This window comes from Ziziphus jujuba, chromosome 1 (assembly GCF_031755915.1).
Source record: "Ziziphus jujuba cultivar Dongzao chromosome 1, ASM3175591v1".
In the NCBI taxonomy this organism is placed as follows: domain Eukaryota; kingdom Viridiplantae; phylum Streptophyta; class Magnoliopsida; order Rosales; family Rhamnaceae; genus Ziziphus; species Ziziphus jujuba.
The window spans coordinates 26,995,468-27,018,468 of record NC_083379.1 but is presented as its reverse complement, the minus strand read 5'-3'; positions in this window follow the sequence as shown (position 1 = coordinate 27,018,468).

Sequence of the window (23,001 nt, the reverse complement as noted above, 5' to 3'; positions counted from 1 at the left end):
TTAATCATCTTGTCATGCCATCTCTTTGTCTTTTTTTTATAAATCTTTGCATTCTCAAAAGCATCCATCCTAAATTCTTCAAGTTCATCCAATTGTAATAGCCTATTCTTGCCCATAGCCTCTTGATCAAAATTGAGAAACTTGGTTGCCCAATATGCTTTATGCTCCAATTCCGCGGGAAAATGACATTCCTTACCAAAAACCAATTTATACGGAGAAATACCAATGCGGGTCTTGTAGGCAGTCCGGTATGCCCAAAGTGCATCATCTAGCTTTAAGCTCCAATCCCTTCTTGAAGCATTGACTGTCTTCTCCAAAATCCTCTTTATTTCCCTGTTTGAAATTTCTACTTGCCCACTAGTTTGTGGGTGGTAAGGAGTAGCAATTTTATGTTTAACACCATATTTAGCAAGAAGGGATTCAAATTGTTTGTTGCAAAAATGAGTGCCACCATCATTAATGATTGCTCGGGGTGTACCAAATCTAGTAAAAATGTATTTTTTTAAAAATTTCACTACAACCCGTGCATCATTGGTAGGTAGTGCACTAGCTTCAACCCATTTAGAAACATAATCCACAGAAACTAAAATATATTTATTACCACAAGAAGGAAAAGGACTCATGAAATCAATACCCCAAACATCAAACAATTCTACCTCAAGGATATTCTTCAAAGGCATCTCATTCTTCCTTGATATGTTCCCAGTTCTTTGGTACCTATCACACCCTTACACATAAATATTAGTATCTTTAAACATAGATGGCCAATAGAATCCAAAATTTAAAATTTTTGCTATGATTTTCTAGTCCCAAAATGCCCCCCATACTCACTACAATGACAACTTTTAATAATGGACATTGTCTTTTCCCTAGGAACACACCTCCTAATTATACCATCGGCACACTTCTTAAAAAGATAGGGGTCATCCCAAAGGTAATACCTTCTTTCCTTAAGAAACTTATGCTTTTTTACATGGTTTTTCCAAACTAGGCGGTATAACATTAATAACCCAATGATTTATTAACAAAACATATTACTAAATAAATAAAACTCAACATATATTAAAGAAATTAAACCTTCATAATTAGGGCGACATCATAGCCCTAGCTATGAAAATTAGTTCATGAAAAAAATATATTCAACATCCATGATTATTAAAAATAATAAGATTCACAATTAAAGAGAAAGGAAAAGAGAATAAAAACTATTAAAGAAATTCTCCTCCAAGAGCTCTCAAAGTCGTAGCCTTCTTCTCCAAGTAAGCCCACGTCTCCATGCCTCCTCCAAGCTCTCCAATTGATCTTCTAAAACTCTAAAACTTTAAAACTCTAGAGCCCTTAAGAGAATTTTAGAAACTCCCAAAATTTGGTTTGTTTCTATTTAAGCCTCCTAAAAGCTCTAAAATAACTCTCTAAACATATCTTCCTTCAATATGGTGGGGGCTATATATATATAGGACCTTGGTAACCTTTTTCTCTCTTTATTTTCAATGTGGGAGTCTTGGAAGATACATTTTTTAAGCCATGAAGAGGGTTGGACGAATTTCATGTATAAAAAAGAAACTTGATATTACTTGCTCTCTACTACTTTCCTTTTATGTAATTCCTCCTTAAAAAATAGTTAATTAGTCTAATTTACCCTTAATGAATCATGTGACATGACATGTGCCTCATTAATGATAAATTAACTAATTATTGCCACTTGTCTTTATCTTGACCCTCAAATTGCCTTTATTCCCTCTTTTGAGAGATTTAACTAAAATATTCCTTTTTATAAATTCCAAACTTTAAATGATGATAACTCTTTGCTCGCACCTCGAAATCAAAAAATAATGAAACATTTGAAATCCTCAGATCGTGATGATTCATATGACATCCACTTCCATCATGAAATTTCGGACAGAATCTTTATGGAATCTTTAAGGAATATTTTCTATGCTTAGTCCGTTCGAGGTTAAATCTTGTTTCCCACCATAATTTGACCCAAGAAATCCATTTTTGTGGTTGTTTTCTTAAATTCTTTCTCTTCCACCTAAATTAAGAAAAATATATAATTATCTGTCCATAACAAATCAACACAAACTAACAAATATTAAGTTATAAATATGGAATTAAATCATCAATATTTTAGACCTAACACTCAGTACAATATAGTAAAGCCACCTCAAAACACAGTAAAACCGAGAAGTCTTAGATCCATAGAGATTTGGAACCATTTCATGCTGCCTGGACTCCTAAAAAGCACAAAAACCAACCCAGGCCTGTATTAGCTTCCACCACTTGTATGATCAAAATAGATCTTGGATCATTGGGTATGGACAAGCCCTCTTGAGAGTGAATTACTCCCTGGATAAAGATAGCAATGTTGTCCCTCAACCTCTTAGCTTGAGCCCTAGTGATTGGCTCGGTCTTCATCCGAATCGGGTCAGCATCCCAGTGGGTTGTCGGTTGCACAGGCTCAGGTGAAATCACATCATTCTCTTCCTCTTGGAAAGGAATTGTCCTCAAATCTAGTCCTCAAATCTTTTAATGTAGCACTCATATTATACTCACCCGTTAAATCAAGCCTGTAGGAATTATCATCGATCCTTTCCAAAACTTGAAAAGATCCATCTCCTCATGACATAAGCTTGGACTTTCTTTGTTCAGGAAATCTCTCCTTTCTTGGTTGAAATTAAAACCAATCTCCTGGGTCAAACACTATCACAACAAATACTAGAAATACAAGTTCATCATACTTTTTTATATTAACAAATAATCTCTCCCAAATTTTCAAATTTCCACTAACTAAAGCTTTCAATAATGCAGATAAAGTTCCATGCAACAAAAACATCTTTAAATAAATATCTTAAAATTCATGACCAGCAATGGTTTCTTCCCCAAGATAGCTTTATCTACATCTCCAAAACTCAAATAAATATTTTTATTCTTTCTTTCTTTCCTTTCTTTCCCTCTCTCTCTCTTTCTCTCGACCATAACACACTTTTCCTCACTCATGGGTTTCTTGCTATAGCTCTCGGGTTTCTCATTTTTTTTCACTCCATTTCAGCCTTCTCTTGGTTTTTCCACTCAAGTTGGGTTTTAGAACACTTACCTGGTGGGTCTTGCACGGCTTGGACTCCTTGGATGGGTGTTGTTGCCGTGGGGGCCATACTAGTCCTTTCCTTGAGTTGTTCGGCCATCCTCCATTGTTGTATTTGAATTTGATCTTTGTATACCTCTTTAAGAGTTAATACCTCCGGCTTGACCTTTTTACCTTTAAATCTAAAAACAATACTATTCTCTCTATCGTAATGAATAGCATCTCTATCAAATTGCCAAGGCCTACCAAGTATATGTCCCGCACAACATCACACAAAACCACATCCACATATTTATCAATGCTGAATTTTACTTTGGCTTGCTTCTTTATTTTCATCTCACCACTATCATTTAGCCATTGTAATCTATATGGTTTTGGATGTCTAATAGTTGCTAAGCCTAATTTATCAACCACAATGTTACTAATTACATTAGTACAACTTCCACTATCAATAATCATGCTACAAATCTTACCTTGGATCTCACATCGGATGTGGAAGATGCTCTCTCTTTGAATTTCGTCCTCATCTTTGTATGCAGCCAGCACTCTCCTAGAAACCAAGCTTAATTTAGCATGGGAAGCATTAAAAGTTTCGGCCTCACCTTCAAGCTCTTCCTCCTACTCTTGCTCGGTTTCACATTCACTTTCCAACTTTAGCTCACCATTGCCTTTTAACGCCATGATCCTTCTATTCGGGCATTAGTTAGTGATGTGTCCTCATTTTTGGCCCTTAAAACAAATAATTTCTCTTGATCTTGAAGGTTTAGGATCATATTTTACCTAATTTTTATGTGCTTTGACAGATTCAGCTTTAAGCTCCTTTCTTGGCCGATTGGTGCTTTCTTCTCCAACCACATGAATTGATCTTCCGCTATTGGAAACTCCTCCAAATCATGAGCCTACTCCCATCTTCCTCAATTGGTGCTCCAATTTAATAGCTACATGTATCATCTCTTCCAATTCCAAATATTGTTGCAATTCTAGTTGTTTTGCTGTCTCACGATTTAAACCACTAAGGAATCTTGCCGTGGTTGCCTTTTTTATCTTCATTCATGCTCAACCTCAACATGAGCATCTCCATCTCCTTGTAATAATCCTCCATAGACCTACTTCCTTAAGATAAATATTGGAGCCTTTGATGCAGCAACCTATGATAGTGTGATGGTACGAACCGCTTCCTTATGGCTCCCTTCATTTGTCACCATGTAGTGATCAAGTCATCACCAACTCTCTTTTGGGTGTTTGCTCATTGGTCCACCATTGGAGTGCATAATGATCAAACTCCATTGCTGCCAACTTCACCTTCATGGCCTCCAAATAATTATGACAATAAAAAATCATCTCCATTCTCTCTTCCCATTCCAAATATGCTTCCAGATCACTTTTTCCCATGAAAGGTGGAATGTTTATCTTGATATTTCTTATATCATCATCTTCATTCCTTGCTGGTCTCCCACGGATTAGCCTTTTGATACACTCACGGATGCGTGTATGGTAGTGAGATTATGATTTTGAGTCAATGAAATGAAAGTGAATAACCAGATGGTGATTGGATATTGAGATGGGATGAAAAACAATTGCAGGGAACGTAATAATAGAAGGAAAAAAAATTAAAATAAAATAAAATATATCCAACCAAGACCCACTACCTATTTAGAGGTAGGAACCTATGGTATTAACTTATGACCCTTTATCTATGGAAGATAAGAACCATAAGCATAAAGATACTCTCAAGTGCGTAACCTGGAGGTCCAAGAATAATGGTGAAAAACCAATTCTCAATGAGAGAAAATTTCATTAAAAAAAAACTAATCTCCTTACAAATGGAAAAATAAAATCCTTAAATAGAGTCTAAGACTCTTTAGAAACCCTAGACAAAGCCTTAAAGATTATTGACTTATTTTGAACCAGCTAGAATTACCTTATATAGTTATTACACGTCCAAAATTACCAAGATAAAATTAAATACTTAACTTAACCTACTTGGGCTTAGCTAGCATCAAATTACATGGCCCAGACGTTCTAAAATGCCAGGAAAAGGAAAACCTAATTTGACTAAGAATGATTTTTTTTTTTCAAAGATGCAGAATGTGTATGATGATAGAAGTAACCTTAACCTAATGCTAAAATTGCAGAATAACATAAAAACAAATAAAGCAAATAAAAATAGATCAAACCTGAAAAAAATTTGGCTCTGATACCAAATGATACGAACCTAGGATGACCTGCTCCTAAACCCATATTATATTAGCCCGGATCTAATTATGTTCAAGTTCTAATGGTCACACTGACCCCTAACCAACCTGTGATTAGAAACCTTGATATATAATGAAAATGCCACAACAGGTGATGGAAGGTGATGTGTAAAATCAACTCGCAAGTGCACGAATCGTTTTCAAGTAATAAAGTGGAAAAATAGGGTTGTCGTACCCAAGGGATTAAGTATTAAGTACCAAAGATAATTAGGTTTTGATAATATTTGAACTAAAATTTAAGATGGCAATTGAAAACTAAATAAACTAAATTAAACAAAAGCAATCAATTAAAATTAGACTGACCCCTAACCAACCTGTGATTAGAAACCTTGATATATAATGAAAATGCCACAACAGGTGATGGAAGGTGATGTGTAAAATCAACTCGCAAGTGCACGAATCGTTTTCAAGTAATAAAGTGGAAAAATAGGGTTGTCGTACCCAAGGGATTAAGTATTAAGTACCAAAGATAATTAGGTTTTGATAATATTTGAACTAAAATTTAAGATGGCAATTGAAAACTAAATAAACTAAATTAAACAAAAGCAATCAATTAAAATTAGATCAATTTCAAGTAAGAGAGAGAATTGAATAATTATGAATACTAGGGCATTTGATTTCACCACTAACTATTCCAATTTAATTACTTAAATATGTGAATTTAATTAACTAGTAATTTTGTTAACCATACTTAATCACAAAATTAATCAAAAGTAGTTTCCACTCACAATTGATAATATTCACATAACCTAATTTATTCCTTCCGGCCTATAAATTAAATCATGCAAATTCATCAAGCATAGATTAAGCAAATAATATGGCATGAGACATAACTATTTTCCAACCAATTATGCATTCATGTAAATCATTGGAGATCCATAATATTATCCTTTTCCAAGCTCAAATATTATTAAAATCATTCATTCCTTCCGGCCTATGAAAGCATTAAGTATACCAATGCTTTATTAACAAAATATATTACTAATTAAATAAAACTCAACATGTATTAAAATAATTAACCCTTCATAGTTAGGGCTACATCATAGCCCTAGCTATGAAAATTAGTTCATGGTAAAAATAATTTCAACATTCATAATTATTAAAAATAATAAGATTCACAATTAGAGAGAAAGGAAAAGAGAATAAAAACTATTGAAGAAATTCTTCTCCAAGAGCTCTCAAAGTCATAGCCTTCTTCTCCAAGCAAGCCCACGTCTCTCTGCCTCCTCCAAGCTCTCCAATTGATCTTCTAAAACTCTAAAACTTTAAAACCCTAGAACCCTTAAGAGAATATTAGAAACTCCCAAAATTTGGTTTGTTTCTATTTAAGCCTCCTAAAAGCTCTTAAATAACTCTCTAAACTTGTATATCTTCCTTCAATGTGGTGGGGGCTATATATATAGGGCCTTGGGAATCTTTTTCTCTCTTTATTTTCAATGTGGGAGTCTTGGAAAATACCTTTTTTAGGCCATGAAAAGGGTTGAACGAATTTCATGTGTAAAAAGGAAACTGTATATTACTTGCTCTCTATTATTTTCTTTTTATCTAATTCCTCCTAAAAAAATAGTTAATTAGTCTAATTTACCCTTAATGAAGCATGTGACATGACATGTGCCTCATTAATGATAAATTAACCAATTATTGCCACTTGTTTTTATCTTGGCCCTCAAATTGCCTTGATTCCCTCTTTTGATCAATGGTGGAGATTTAACTAGAATATTATTTTTTATAAATTCTAAACTTTAAATGATGATAACTATTTGCTCGCACCTCGAAATCCAAAAATAACGAGACATTTGAAATCCTCAGAACTTGATGATTCATATGACATCCACTTCCATCATGAAATTCCCGATAGAATCTTTATGGAATCTTCAAGGTATCTTTTTGGAATCTTTTTAATGCTTAGTCCGTTCGAGCTCGAATCTTGCTTCCCACCATAATTCGACCCAAGGAATCCATTTTTATGGTTGTTTTCTTAAAATTCTTCCTCTTTTACCTAGATTAAGAAAAATACATAATTAAGTATCTCTCCATAACAAATTAACACAAACTAACAAATATTAAGCTATAAATATGGTATAAAATCATCAATATTTTAGACCTAACAAATACCCCAAAACTTAAAATTTGCTAGTCCCTAGCAAAGAAAAAGAATAAGAAAGTGAAATTTTATTTAAAGAACATAAGATACTTTAATGAGGTGCCTCAAAGATTGTATAACATATGACTTTTCAAATGGTTTCAAGTAATTATGTAACTCAATACCTTATATTCTATCCAACATATATGATACTTCCAATGTGTGTGTGTGGAAATCAATTTATACACTTAATTATCATGTGCTTGAATAAATTTACAAGAATTAGAGATTGATAATAACGTATGAACTACCATATGCTTGACTTAATTATCACTCTCCACTAATGTAGGTTAATGCACCACCTTAAATCATTAGGACTTCATGGTTTCTATTGTTAAGGCTAATAGATAAGGCTAAAGAAAGAAAAGGATAGGATATAATAAATCAAAGAAAGAAAGCTAAAATTAAATATCAATGAATAAATTACTTGTAAAATTTGTTTCTTTATAGAACTTCTTTTCTTATTTTAACTTCAATTTCAATATCCTTTTTCTCCTTTTTATTGTGCATACATTCTTCAAATCACACATATTCTTTCTTTATTTCTTTTTTTTTTCTTTCTTTCTTTCTTTTCCACTAAACCCCCAAACTTATTTTTCTTCTTATTGCACATTCAAACCTCCAATTTACACAAAAATGCAAACTAGAGACAAATTCACCAAATACTTAACCTCCAAACTTTATTTTTTTCCTTTTTTTTTTCATTTTTTTCTTTTTCAACACTCAAACAAGCTCACAAGCATATATTCATATCAATTCAATTAAAGCTCTCTTTGTAGTATGTTCAAGGTAGGAAAAAGAAATTTAAGGCTCAAAAGGGTAAGTAAATGTGCTTTAATGAAGAAAAGGCTCTAATACTTCTTTATGCATCCTAAAGGCTCAAATAAGGTACTAGTGGAAGATAATGTTTTAGGTGGGCTTGAAAGGCTCAAACTTAAACAAAGATGGCCTAAATCATATTCGTAGTAATGCACTCACCTAGGATTTCGCCTCAAGCAATAATCAAGCAAGGTCTAGAGTTCAATTAATAATAAAGTACTCTAATTCATGCAAACCTTCTTCAAAACACAATCTAAATTATGCATTATTGATTATGTGCTCAAAATTTATTGAAAGTAACAGTATGCGAATATAACGTCAAGCATTTAAGCATACACAAAAACAAATCCACCATCTAAAAACCAATTTATTTTCAATCATAGTCTTATCATTGGCTCATTAAGGTACTTAAGAAAACACCACAAAAACAAATTTTTTTTTTTTTAATAATGAAGGAAAATAAAAACTAAAACTAACATTTTTGAAAACTTATAAAAACACTTAAATGGACAAGATTTAAAAGATGCAAAGCATGCTTTTCACCCCCAAACTTAAAATGAACAATGTCCTCATTGTGAAAAACATAAAATAAAGCAAAAGTAAATAAAAGGTAAAGAGTACTCCCCTTTGAAGACATGGAATGTTCCTCGTAATGTGAAAAAAATTTTATGTACTCCAATGCATATTAAAGGTGGTTATACTCCAAACCTAACTTTAGACTTGAAATTCTCAACATTCATCTTTTGATCTTTTACACCTAAACATCTTAAAACCTTGCAAAAACTCAAACAAAACACATCAAAACAACCTAAAAACAAGAAAACAACTAGAAACAACTAAAATAAATAGATAAATATAAGATAAAGAAAGAAACTTGGGTTGCCTCCCAAGAGTGCTTGTTTAAAGTCATTAGCTTGACTCCTCCCTTTAACTTAATTAAGATCATCCAAGTAGAGGCTAGTCTCAAGCACTCCACCTTCATAATATGGCTTCAACCGCTGCCCATTCACCTTAAAACTTTCATGTCCCGGTTTGGTGATTTCAATTGCTCCACTTGGAAAAATTTGTACAATATCATATGGTCCACTCCATCTTGATCTTAATTTACCTGGAAACAATTTAAGTCTAGAGTTATAAAGAAGTACCTTTTGTCCAACATGAAAGTTCCTCTTTTTAATCATCTTGTCGTGCCATCTCTTTGTCTTTTCTTTGTAAATCTTTGCATTCTCGAAAGCATCCATCCTAAATTCTTCAAGTTCATCCAATTGCAATAGCCTATTCTTGCCCACAGCCTCTTGATCAAAATTGAGAAACTTGGTTGCCCAATATGCTTTATGCTCCAATTCCACGGGAAGATGACATTCCTTACCAAAAACCAGTTTATACGGAGAAGTACCAATGGGGGTCTTGTAGGCGGTCCGGTATGCCCAAAGTGCATCATCTAGCTTTAAGCTCCAATCCTTTCTTGAAGCATTGACCGTCTTCTCCAAAATCCTCTTTATTTCCCTATTTGAAATTTCTACTTGCCCACTAGTTTGTGGGTGGTAAGGAGTAGCAATTTTATGTCTAACACCATATTTAGCAAGAAGGGATTCAAATTGTTTGTTGCAAAAATGAGTGCCACCATCACTAATGATTGCTCGGGGTGTACCAAATCTAGTAAAAATGTATTTTTTTAAAAATTTCACTACAACTCGTGCATCATTAGTAGGTAGTGCACTAGCTTCAACCCATTTAGAAACATAATCCACAGCAACCAAAATATATTTATTACCACAAGAAGAAGGAAAAGGACCCATGAAATCAATACCCCAAACATCAAACAATTCTACCTCAAGGATATTCTTCAAAGGCATCTCATTCTTCCTTGATATGTTCCCGGTTCTCTGGCACCTATCACACCCTTGCACATAAATATTAGTATCTTTAAACATAGATGGCCAATAAAATCCAGAATTTAATATTTTTGCTATGGTTTTTCTAGTCCCAAAATGCCCCCCATACTCCCAAAATTTGGTTTGTTTCTATTTAAGCCTCCTAAAAGCTCTTAAATAACTCTCTACTTGTATATCTTCCTTCAATGTGGTGGAGGCTATATATATAGGACCTTGGGAATCTTTTTCTCTCTTTATTTTCAATGTGGGAGTCTTGGAAGATACCTTTTTTAGGCCATGAAAAGGGTTGGACGAATTTCATGTGTAAAAAGGAAACTGTATATTACTTGCTCTCTACTACTTTCCTTTTATCTAATTCCTCCTAAAAAAATAGTTAATTAGTCTAATTTACCCTTAATGAAGCATGTGACATGACATGTGCCTCATTAATGATAAATTAACCAATTATTGCCACTTGTTTTTATCTTGGCCCTCAAATTGCCTTGATTCCCTTTTTTGATCAATGGTGGAGATTTAACTAGAATATTCCTTTTTATAAATTCCAAACTTTAAATGATGATAACTCTTTGCTCGCACCTCGAAATCCAAAAATAACAAGACATTTGAAATCCTCAGATCGTGATGATTCATATGACATCCACTTCCATCATGAAATTCCCGATAGAATCTTTATGGAATCTTCAAGGTATCTTTTTGGAATCTTTTTAATGCTTAGTCCGTTCGAGCTCAAATCTTGCTTCCCACCATAATTCGACCCAAGGAATCCATTTTTATGGTTGTTTTCTTAAAATTCTTCCTCTTTTACCTAGATTAAGAAAAATACATAATTAAGTATCTTTCCATAACAAATTAACACAAACTAACAAATATTAAGCAATAAATATGGCATAAAATCATCAATATTTTAGACCTAACAAATACTCCCAAACTTAAGATTTGCTAGTCCCTAGCAAAGAAAAAGAATAAGAAAATGAAATTTTATTTAAAGAAGATAAGATACTTTAATGAGGTACCTCAAAGATTGTATAACATATGACTTTTCAAATGGTTTCAAAGTAATTATGTAACTCAATACCTTATATTCTATCCAACATATATGATACTTCCAATGTGTGTGTGTGGAAATCAATTTATACACTTAATTATCATATGCTTGAATAAATTTACAAGAATTAGAGATTGATAATAACGTATGAACTACCATATGCTTGACTTAACTATCACTCTCCACTAATGTAGGTTAATGCACCACCTTAAATCATTAGGACTTCATGGTTTCTATTGTTAAGGCTAATGGATAAGGCTAAAGAAAGAAAAGGATAGGATATAATAAATCAAAGAAAGAAAGCTAAAATTAAATATCAATGAATAAATTACTTGTAAAATTTGTTTCTTTATTAGAACTTCTTTTCTTATTTTAACTTCAATTTCAATATCCTTTTTCTCCTTTTTATTGTGCATACATTCTTCAAATCACACATATTCTTTCTTTATTTCTTTTTTTTTTCTTTCTTTCTTTCTTTTCCACTAAACCCCCAAACTTATTTTTCTTCTTATTGCACATTCAAACCTCCAATTTACACAAAAATGCATACTAGAGCCAAATTCACCAAATACTTAACCTCCAAACTTTATGTTATTTTATTTTTTTGTTCCTTTTTTTTTATTTTTTATTTTTTCTTTTTCAACACGCAAACAAGCTCACAAGCATATATTCATATCAATTCAATTAAAGTTCTCTTTGTAGTATGTTCAAGGTAGGAAAAAGAAATTTAAGGCTCAAAAAGGGTAAGTAAATGTGCTTTAATGAAGAAAAGGCTCTAATACATCTTTATGCATCCTAAAGGCTCAAATAAGGTACTAGTGGAAGATAATGTATTAGGTTGGCTTGAAAGGCTCGAACTTAAACAAAGATGGCCTAAATCATGTTCTTAGTAATGCATTCACCTAGGATTTCGCCTCAAGCAATAATCAAGCAAGTTCTAGAGTTCAATTAATAATAAAGTACTCTAATTCATGCAAACCTTCTTCAAAACACAATCTAAATTATGCATTATTGATTATGTGCTCAAAATTTATTTAAAGTAACAATTTGTGAATATAAATTCAAGCATTTAGGCATACACAAAAACAAATCCACCATCTAAAAACCAATTTATTTTCAATCATAGTCTTATCATTGGCTCATTAAAGTACTTAAGAAAACACCACAAAAATAATTTTTTTTTAAATAATGAAGGAAAATAAAAACTAAAACTAACATGTTTGAAAACTAATAAAAACACTTAAAGGGACAAGATTTAAAAGATGCAAAGCATGCTTTTCACCCCCAAACTTAAAATGAACAATGTCCTCATTGTGAAAAACATAAAATAAAGCAAAAGTAAATAAAAGGTAAAGAATACTCCCCTTTGAAGACATGGAATGTTCCTCGGAATGTGAAAACTTAAGAAAAACCAACATGTTGCATTTTCCCTACACACCACGCGGCCAAAAAGAAGGGAATGTACCCATACAATTTGATGTACTCCAATGCATATTCAAGGTGGTTATACTCCAAAAACCTAACTTTAGACTTGAAATTCTTAACATTCGTCTTTTGCTCTTTTACACCTAAACATCTTAAAACCTTGCAAAAACTCAAACAAAACACATCAAAACAACCTAAAAACAAGAAAACAACTAAAAACAACTAAAATAAATAGATAAATATAAGGTAAAGAAAGAAACTTGGGTTGCCTCCCAAGAGCGCTTGTTTAAAGTCATTAGCTTGACTTCATCCTTTTGATGTTCAACCTGGATTAAATATATAAATGATGTCATCCTCATAATATTGTCCAAGCTTATGATATGGAAATTGTGCATGATGATAATCTTGTGGCCTTAGCAAACTTTTAACTCCTTGTCCTATATAAGTCTCAATTTGAATTAAAAGCATGAATTGAACTTTCTTTTTGGTAGACTGGATTCTTTTAGGTCCAAAAATGCTTTGTTTGTCTCCTTTTGGGATGCATTCAACCCCAATTGCATTTTTGGAGCATGGATATACATCTTGGGCTCTTGAAAATTCAATATTTGGCTTGAAAATTTGAGATTTAGTCTTTGTTGGTAAACAATCTTCTTGAAGTGCGGCCATAGCTTTATACTCATCGGATTTGGCCAACTTTTGGCTTGATTGATTCCTTGACTTATCCTCTTCATGATCCTTAAGCCCTTTTTGCAATGAATTTGAAGGAAAATTAGAAAATTCCCATGAACTAGTGATAGTGCATTGGGAAACTTCTTGTGGTGGGCAATCTTGGTCATGTGTGTGTACCTCATTAAAATTATCCAAAATTGAAGATTCTTGCTGCATTTCACTCCTTATAGACACCTCTTCATGTTTCTCAAATTTGTAATCATTATGTGGCTCTTGAAAGGATTCAAATTCATCAACTTGCTTATTACAAGTAATCTCCATGTTAATTTCCAAGTCTTCTTGAGATCCTTGTGAAAAAGTTGTCATTGGTTGCTCTAATTGAACTTGAAAGTTTGTACTTGGAGAATATTGATTTTGCAACTTGCCAATCGCATCATAACATTTAGAAAATGTTTCCCTATGCCTTTCCATACACTCAATCAAAGATGTGCTCACTTGATAACTTGAAAGATCTGAATTGTCATACCTTGAATAACTTTGTCGATCACTCCATCCAGAATTATATGTGTTGGGAAAGTCTTCGAATGGCTCCTCCGGAGCAAAAGGATTTCCCACTTGACAATGTTCACTTAAATGATTGCCTCCACACCATTGACATGTTATAGCTTGAATCCCAAAATTTGCAACTTGATTATATTGTCTTCTTGATAAGTCTTCAATTGAGTCTTCTGAAGCAAAAGAATTCCCCACTTGACAATTTTCACTTGAGTGATTTACTCCACACCATTCACAAGGTACAGCTTGAACTCTAAAATTTGCAACGAGTTTAGACATCATAGCAAGATTCTATTGTAACTCGATAAAATTTTCACTTGGAGAACTAGTTGGCACCCCATAATCCCAATAAGGTTGATGACCAAAAGCTTGATATTCCATGATTTTCCTAAAAAGAAAACACTAACAAAACAAAGGTTCAAATTAATTGCAAGTTTATAAAGCAAACAATTAAAATTAAACCCTAATATACAAACTAAAATTGAAAATAACAAAGATAAACAAAAGTTGAAAATAAGAAAAACCCCTAAGTATGCATAACTTTTAACCTAGACACCAATAAATTAAAAATACAATTTTGGTTCCAAGTACCACAAAGTAAGTATTAAAAATTCAAAGCAAGTTGGCCAAACAAGCAAAGAATTAAAACCCTAGCATGTAATACTAAAACCAAAATTAAGAAATAAATATAAAAATTTAAAATAAGAAAACAATGTTCAAAGTACTACTAAACCCAATCCGAATTAATATTAATGCCTTAATCCCCGGCAACGGCGCCAAAAACTTGATGTGTAAAATCAACTCGCAAGTGCACGAATCGTTTTCAAGTAATAAAGTGGAAAAATAGGGTTGTCGTACCCAAGGGATTAAGTATTAAGTACCAAAGATAATTAGGTTTTGATAATATTTGAACTAAAATTTAAGATGGCAATTGAAAACTAAATAAACTAAATTAAACAAAAGCAATCAATTAAAATTAGATCAATTTCAAGTAAGAGAGAGAATTGAATAATTATGAATACTAGGGCATTTGATTTCACCACTAACTATTCCAATTTAATTACTTAAATATGTGAATTTAATTAACTAGTAATTTTGTTAACCATACTTAATCACAAAATTAATCAAAAGTAGTTTCCACTCTCAATTGATAATATTCACATAACCTAATTTATTCCTTCCGGCCTATAAATTAAATCATGCAAATTCATCAAGCATAGATTAAGCAAATAATATGGCATGAGACATAACTATTTTCCAACCAATTATGCATTCATGTAAATCATTGGAGATCCATAATATTATCCTTTTCCAAGCTCAAATATTATTAAAATCATTCATTCCTTCCGGCCTATGAAAGCATTAAGTATACCAATGATTTATTAACAAAACATATTACTAATTAAATAAAACTCAACATATATTAAAATAATTAAACCTTCATAGTTAGGGCTACATCATAGCCCTAGCTATGAAAATTAGTTCATGGTAAAAATAATTTCAACATCCATAATTATTAAAAATAATAAGATTCACAATTAAAGAGAAAGGAAAAGAGAATAAAAACTATTGAAGAAATTCTCCTCCAAGAGCTCTCAAAGTCGTAGCCTTCTTCTCCAAGCAAGCCCACGTCTCTCTGCCTCCTCCAAGCTCTCCAATTGATCTTTTAAAATTCTAAAACTTTAAAACCCTAGAACCCTTAAGAGAATCTTAGAAACTCCCAAAATTTGGTTTGTTTCTATTTAAGCCTCTTAAAAGCTCTTAAATAACTCTCTACTTGTATATCTTCCTTCAATGTGGTGGAGGCTATATATATAGGACCTTGGGAATCTTTTTCTCTCTTTATTTTCAATGTGGGAGTCTTGGAAGATACCTTTTTTAGGCCATGAAAAGGGTTGGACGAATTTCATGTGTAAAAAGGAAACTGTATATTACTTGCTCTCTACTACTTTCCTTTTATCTAATTCCTCCTAAAAAAATAGTTAATTAGTCTAATTTACCCTTAATGAAGCATGTGACATGACATGTGCCTCATTAATGATAAATTAACCAATTATTGCCACTTGTTTTTATCTTGGCCCTCAAATTGCCTTGATTCCCTTTTTTGATCAATGGTGGAGATTTAACTAGAATATTCCTTTTTATAAATTCCAAACTTTAAATGATGATAACTCTTTGCTCGCACCTCGAAATCCAAAAATAACGAGACATTTGAAATCCTCAGATCGTGATGATTCATATGACATCCACTTCCATCATGAAATTCCCGATAGAATCTTTATGGAATCTTCAAGGTATCTTTTTGGAATCTTTTTAATGCTTAGTCCGTTCGAGCTCAAATCTTGCTTCCCACCATAATTCGACCCAAGGAATCCATTTTTATGGTTGTTTTCTTAAAATTCTTCCTCTTTTACCTAGATTAAGAAAAATACATAATTAAGTATCTTTCCATAACAAATTAACACAAACTAACAAATATTAAGCAATAAATATGGCATAAAATCATCAATATTTTAGACCTAACAAATACTCCCAAACTTAAGATTTGCTAGTCCCTAGCAAAGAAAAAGAATAAGAAAATGAAATTTTATTTAAAGAAGATAAGATACTTTAATGAGGTACCTCAAAGATTGTATAACATATGACTTTTCAAATGGTTTCAAAGTAATTATGTAACTCAATACCTTATATTCTATCCAACATATATGATACTTCCAATGTGTGTGTGTGGAAATCAATTTATACACTTAATTATCATATGCTTGAATAAATTTACAAGAATTAGAGATTGATAATAACGTATGAACTACCATATGCTTGACTTAACTATCACTCTCCACTAATGTAGGTTAATGCACCACCTTAAATCATTAGGACTTCATGGTTTCTATTGTTAAGGCTAATGGATAAGGCTAAAGAAAGAAAAGGATAGGATATAATAAATCAAAGAAAGAAAGCTAAAATTAAATATCAATGAATAAATTACTTGTAAAATTTGTTTCTTTATTAGAACTTCTTTTCTTATTTTAACTTCAATTTCAATATCCTTTTTCTCCTTTTTATTGTGCATACATTCTTCAAATCACACATATTCTTTCTTTATTTCTTTTTTTTTTCTTTCTTTCTTTCTTTTCCACTAAACCCCCAAACTTATTTTTCTTCTTATTGCACATTCAAACCTCCAATTTACACAAAAATGCATACTAGAGCCAAATTCACCAAATACTTAACCTCCAAACTTTATGTTATTTTATTTTTTTGTTCCTTTTTTTTTATTTTTTATTTTTTCTTTTTCAACACGCAAACAAGCTCACAAGCATATATTCATATCAATTCAATTAAAGTTCTCTTTGTAGTATGTTCAAGGTAGGAAAAAGAAATTTAAGGCTCAAAAAGGGTAAGTAAATGTGCTTTAATGAAGAAAAGGCTCTAATACATCTTTATGCATCCTAAAGGCTCAAATAAGGTACTAGTGGAAGATAATGTATTAGGTTGGCTTGAAAGGCTCGAACTTAAACAAAGATGGCCTAAATCATGTTCTTAGTAATGCATTCACCTAGGATTTCGCCTCAAGCAATAATCAAGCAAGTTCTAGAGTTCAATTAATAATAAAGTACTCTAATTCATGCAAACCTTCTTCAAAACACAATCTAAATTATGCATTATTGATTATGTGCTCAAAATTTATTTAAAGTAACAATTTGTGAATATAAATTCAAGCATTTAGGCATACACAAAAACAAATCCACCATCTAAAAACCAATTTATTTTCAATCATAGTCTTATCATTGGCTCATTAAAGTACTTAAGAAAACACCACAAAAATAATTTTTTTTTAAATAATGAAGGAAAATAAAAACTAAAACTAACATGTTTGAAAACTAATAAAAACACTTAAAGGGACAAGATTTAAAAGATGCAAAGCATGCTTTTCACCCCCAAACTTAAAATGAACAATGTCCTCATTGTGAAAAACATAAAATAAAGCAAAAGTAAATAAAAGGTAAAGAATACTCCCCTTTGAAGACATGGAATGTTCCTCGGAATGTGAAAACTTAAGAAAAACCAACATGTTGCATTTTCCCTACACACCACGCGGCCAAAAAGAAGGGAATGTACCCATACAATTTGATGTACTCCAATGCATATTCAAGGTGGTTATACTCCAAAAACCTAACTTTAGACTTGAAATTCTTAACATTCGTCTTTTGCTCTTTTACACCTAAACATCTTAAAACCTTGCAAAAACTCAAACAAAACACATCAAAACAACCTAAAAACAAGAAAACAACTAAAAACAACTAAAATAAATAGATAAATATAAGGTAAAGAAAGAAACTTGGGTTGCCTCCCAAGAGCGCTTGTTTAAAGTCATTAGCTTGACTTCATCCTTTTGATGTTCAACCTGGATTAAATATATAAATGATGTCATCCTCATAATATTGTCCAAGCTTATGATATGGAAATTGTGCATGATGATAATCTTGTGGCCTTAGCAAACTTTTAACTCCTTGTCCTATATAAGTCTCAATTTGAATTAAAAGCATGAATTGAACTTTCTTTTTGGTAGACTGGATTCTTTTAGGTCCAAAAATGCTTTGTTTGTCTCCTTTTGGGATGCATTCAACCCCAATTGCATTTTTGGAGCATGGATATACATCTTGGGCTCTTGAAAATTCAATATTTGGCTTGAAAATTTGAGATTTAGTCTTTGTTGGTAAACAATCTTCTTGAAGTGCGGCCATAGCTTTATACTCATCGGATTTGGCCAACTTTTGGCTTGATTGATTCCTTGACTTATCCTCTTCATGATCCTTAAGCCCTTTTTGCAATGAATTTGAAGGAAAATTAGAAAATTCCCATGAACTAGTGATAGTGCATTGGGAAACTTCTTGTGGTGGGCAATCTTGGTCATGTGTGTGTACCTCATTAAAATTATCCAAAATTGAAGATTCTTGCTGCATTTCACTCCTTATAGACACCTCTTCATGTTTCTCAAATTTGTAATCATTATGTGGCTCTTGAAAGGATTCAAATTCATCAACTTGCTTATTACAAGTAATCTCCATGTTAATTTCCAAGTCTTCTTGAGATCCTTGTGAAAAAGTTGTCATTGGTTGCTCTAATTGAACTTGAAAGTTTGTACTTGGAGAATATTGATTTTGCAACTTGCCAATCGCATCATAACATTTAGAAAATGTTTCCCTATGCCTTTCCATACACTCAATCAAAGATGTGCTCACTTGATAACTTGAAAGATCTGAATTGTCATACCTTGAATAACTTTGTCGATCACTCCATCCAGAATTATATGTGTTGGGAAAGTCTTCGAATGGCTCCTCCGGAGCAAAAGGATTTCCCACTTGACAATGTTCACTTAAATGATTGCCTCCACACCATTGACATGTTATAGCTTGAATCCCAAAATTTGCAACTTGATTATATTGTCTTCTTGATAAGTCTTCAATTGAGTCTTCTGAAGCAAAAGAATTCCCCACTTGACAATTTTCACTTGAGTGATTTACTCCACACCATTCACAAGGTACAGCTTGAACTCTAAAATTTGCAACGAGTTTAGACATCATAGCAAGATTCTATTGTAACTCGATAAAATTTTCACTTGGAGAACTAGTTGGCACCCCATAATCCCAATAAGGTTGATGACCAAAAGCTTGATATTCCATGATTTTCCTAAAAAGAAAACACTAACAAAACAAAGGTTCAAATTAATTGCAAGTTTATAAAGCAAACAATTAAAATTAAACCCTAATATACAAACTAAAATTGAAAATAACAAAGATAAACAAAAGTTGAAAATAAGAAAAACCCCTAAGTATGCATAACTTTTAACCTAGACACCAATAAATTAAAAATACAATTTTGGTTCCAAGTACCACAAAGTAAGTATTAAAAATTCAAAGCAAGTTGGCCAAACAAGCAAAGAATTAAAACCCTAGCATGTAATACTAAAACCAAAATTAAGAAATAAATATAAAAATTTAAAATAAGAAAACAATGTTCAAAGTACTACTAAACCCAATCCGAATTAATATTAATGCCTTAATCCCCGGCAACGGCGCCAAAAACTTGATGTGTAAAATCAACTCGCAAGTGCACGAATCGTTTTCAAGTAATAAAGTGGAAAAATAGGGTTGTCGTACCCAAGGGATTAAGTATTAAGTACCAAAGATAATTAGGTTTTGATAATATTTGAACTAAAATTTAAGATGGCAATTGAAAACTAAATAAACTAAATTAAACAAAAGCAATCAATTAAAATTAGATCAATTTCAAGTAAGAGAGAGAATTGAATAATTATGAATACTAGGGCATTTGATTTCACCACTAACTATTCCAATTTAATTACTTAAATATGTGAATTTAATTAACTAGTAATTTTGTTAACCATACTTAATCACAAAATTAATCAAAAGTAGTTTCCACTCTCAATTGATAATATTCACATAACCTAATTTATTCCTTCCGGCCTATAAATTAAATCATGCAAATTCATCAAGCATAGATTAAGCAAATAATATGGCATGAGACATAACTATTTTCCAACCAATTATGCATTCATGTAAATCATTGGAGATCCATAATATTATCCTTTTCCAAGCTCAAATATTATTAAAATCATTCATTCCTTCCGGCCTATGAAAGCATTAAGTATACCAATGATTTATTAACAAAACATATTACTAATTAAATAAAACTCAACATATATTAAAATAATTAAACCTTCATAGTTAGGGCTACATCATAGCCCTAGCTATGAAAATTAGTTCATGGTAAAAATAATTTCAACATCCATAATTATTAAAAATAATAAGATTCACAATTAAAGAGAAAGGAAAAGAGAATAAAAACTATTGAAGAAATTCTCCTCCAAGAGCTCTCAAAGTCGTAGCCTTCTTCTCCAAGCAAGCCCACGTCTCTCTGCCTCCTCCAAGCTCTCCAATTGATCTTTTAAAATTCTAAAACTTTAAAACCCTAGAACCCTTAAGAGAATCTTAGAAACTCCCAAAATTTGGTTTGTTTCTATTTAAGCCTCCTAAAAGCTCTTAAATAACTCTCTACTTGTATATCTTCCTTCAATGTGGTGGAGGCTATATATATAGGACCTTGGGAATCTTTTTCTCTCTTTATTTTCAATGTGGGAGTCTTGGAAGATACCTTTTTTAGGCCATGAAAAGGGTTGGACGAATTTCATGTGTAAAAAGGAAACTGTATATTACTTGCTCTCTACTACTTTCCTTTTATCTAATTCCTCCTAAAAAAATAGTTAATTAGTCTAATTTACCCTTAATGAAGCATGTGACATGACATGTGCCTCATTAATGATAAATTAACCAATTATTGCCACTTGTTTTTATCTTGGCCCTCAAATTGCCTTGATTCCCTTTTTTGATCAATGGTGGAGATTTAACTAGAATATTCCTTTTTATAAATTCCAAACTTTAAATGATGATAACTCTTTGCTCGCACCTCGAAATCCAAAAATAACGAGACATTTGAAATCCTCAGATCGTGATGATTCATATGACATCCACTTCCATCATGAAATTCCCGATAGAATCTTTATGGAATCTTCAAGGTATCTTTTTGGAATCTTTTTAATGCTTAGTCCGTTCGAGCTCAAATCTTGCTTCCCACCATAATTCGACCCAAGGAATCCATTTTTATGGTTGTTTTCTTAAAATTCTTCCTCTTTTACCTAGATTAAGAAAAATACATAATTAAGTATCTTTCCATAACAAATTAACACAAACTAACAAATATTAAGCAATAAATATGGCATAAAATCATCAATATTTTAGACCTAACAAATACTCCCAAACTTAAGATTTGCTAGTCCCTAGCAAAGAAAAAGAATAAGAAAATGAAATTTTATTTAAAGAAGATAAGATACTTTAATGAGGTACCTCAAAGATTGTATAACATATGACTTTTCAAATGGTTTCAAAGTAATTATGTAACTCAATACCTTATATTCTATCCAACATATATGATACTTCCAATGTGTGTGTGTGGAAATCAATTTATACACTTAATTATCATATGCTTGAATAAATTTACAAGAATTAGAGATTGATAATAACGTATGAACTACCATATGCTTGACTTAACTATCACTCTCCACTAATGTAGGTTAATGCACCACCTTAAATCATTAGGACTTCATGGTTTCTATTGTTAAGGCTAATGGATAAGGCTAAAGAAAGAAAAGGATAGGATATAATAAATCAAAGAAAGAAAGCTAAAATTAAATATCAATGAATAAATTACTTGTAAAATTTGTTTCTTTATTAGAACTTCTTTTCTTATTTTAACTTCAATTTCAATATCCTTTTTCTCCTTTTTATTGTGCATACATTCTTCAAATCACACATATTCTTTCTTTATTTCTTTTTTTTTTCTTTCTTTCTTTCTTTTCCACTAAACCCCCAAACTTATTTTTCTTCTTATTGCACATTCAAACCTCCAATTTACACAAAAATGCATACTAGAGCCAAATTCACCAAATACTTAACCTCCAAACTTTATGTTATTTTATTTTTTTGTTCCTTTTTTTTTATTTTTTATTTTTTCTTTTTCAACACGCAAACAAGCTCACAAGCATATATTCATATCAATTCAATTAAAGTTCTCTTTGTAGTATGTTCAAGGTAGGAAAAAGAAATTTAAGGCTCAAAAAGGGTAAGTAAATGTGCTTTAATGAAGAAAAGGCTCTAATACATCTTTATGCATCCTAAAGGCTCAAATAAGGTACTAGTGGAAGATAATGTATTAGGTTGGCTTGAAAGGCTCGAACTTAAACAAAGATGGCCTAAATCATGTTCTTAGTAATGCATTCACCTAGGATTTCGCCTCAAGCAATAATCAAGCAAGTTCTAGAGTTCAATTAATAATAAAGTACTCTAATTCATGCAAACCTTCTTCAAAACACAATCTAAATTATGCATTATTGATTATGTGCTCAAAATTTATTTAAAGTAACAATTTGTGAATATAAATTCAAGCATTTAGGCATACACAAAAACAAATCCACCATCTAAAAACCAATTTATTTTCAATCATAGTCTTATCATTGGCTCATTAAAGTACTTAAG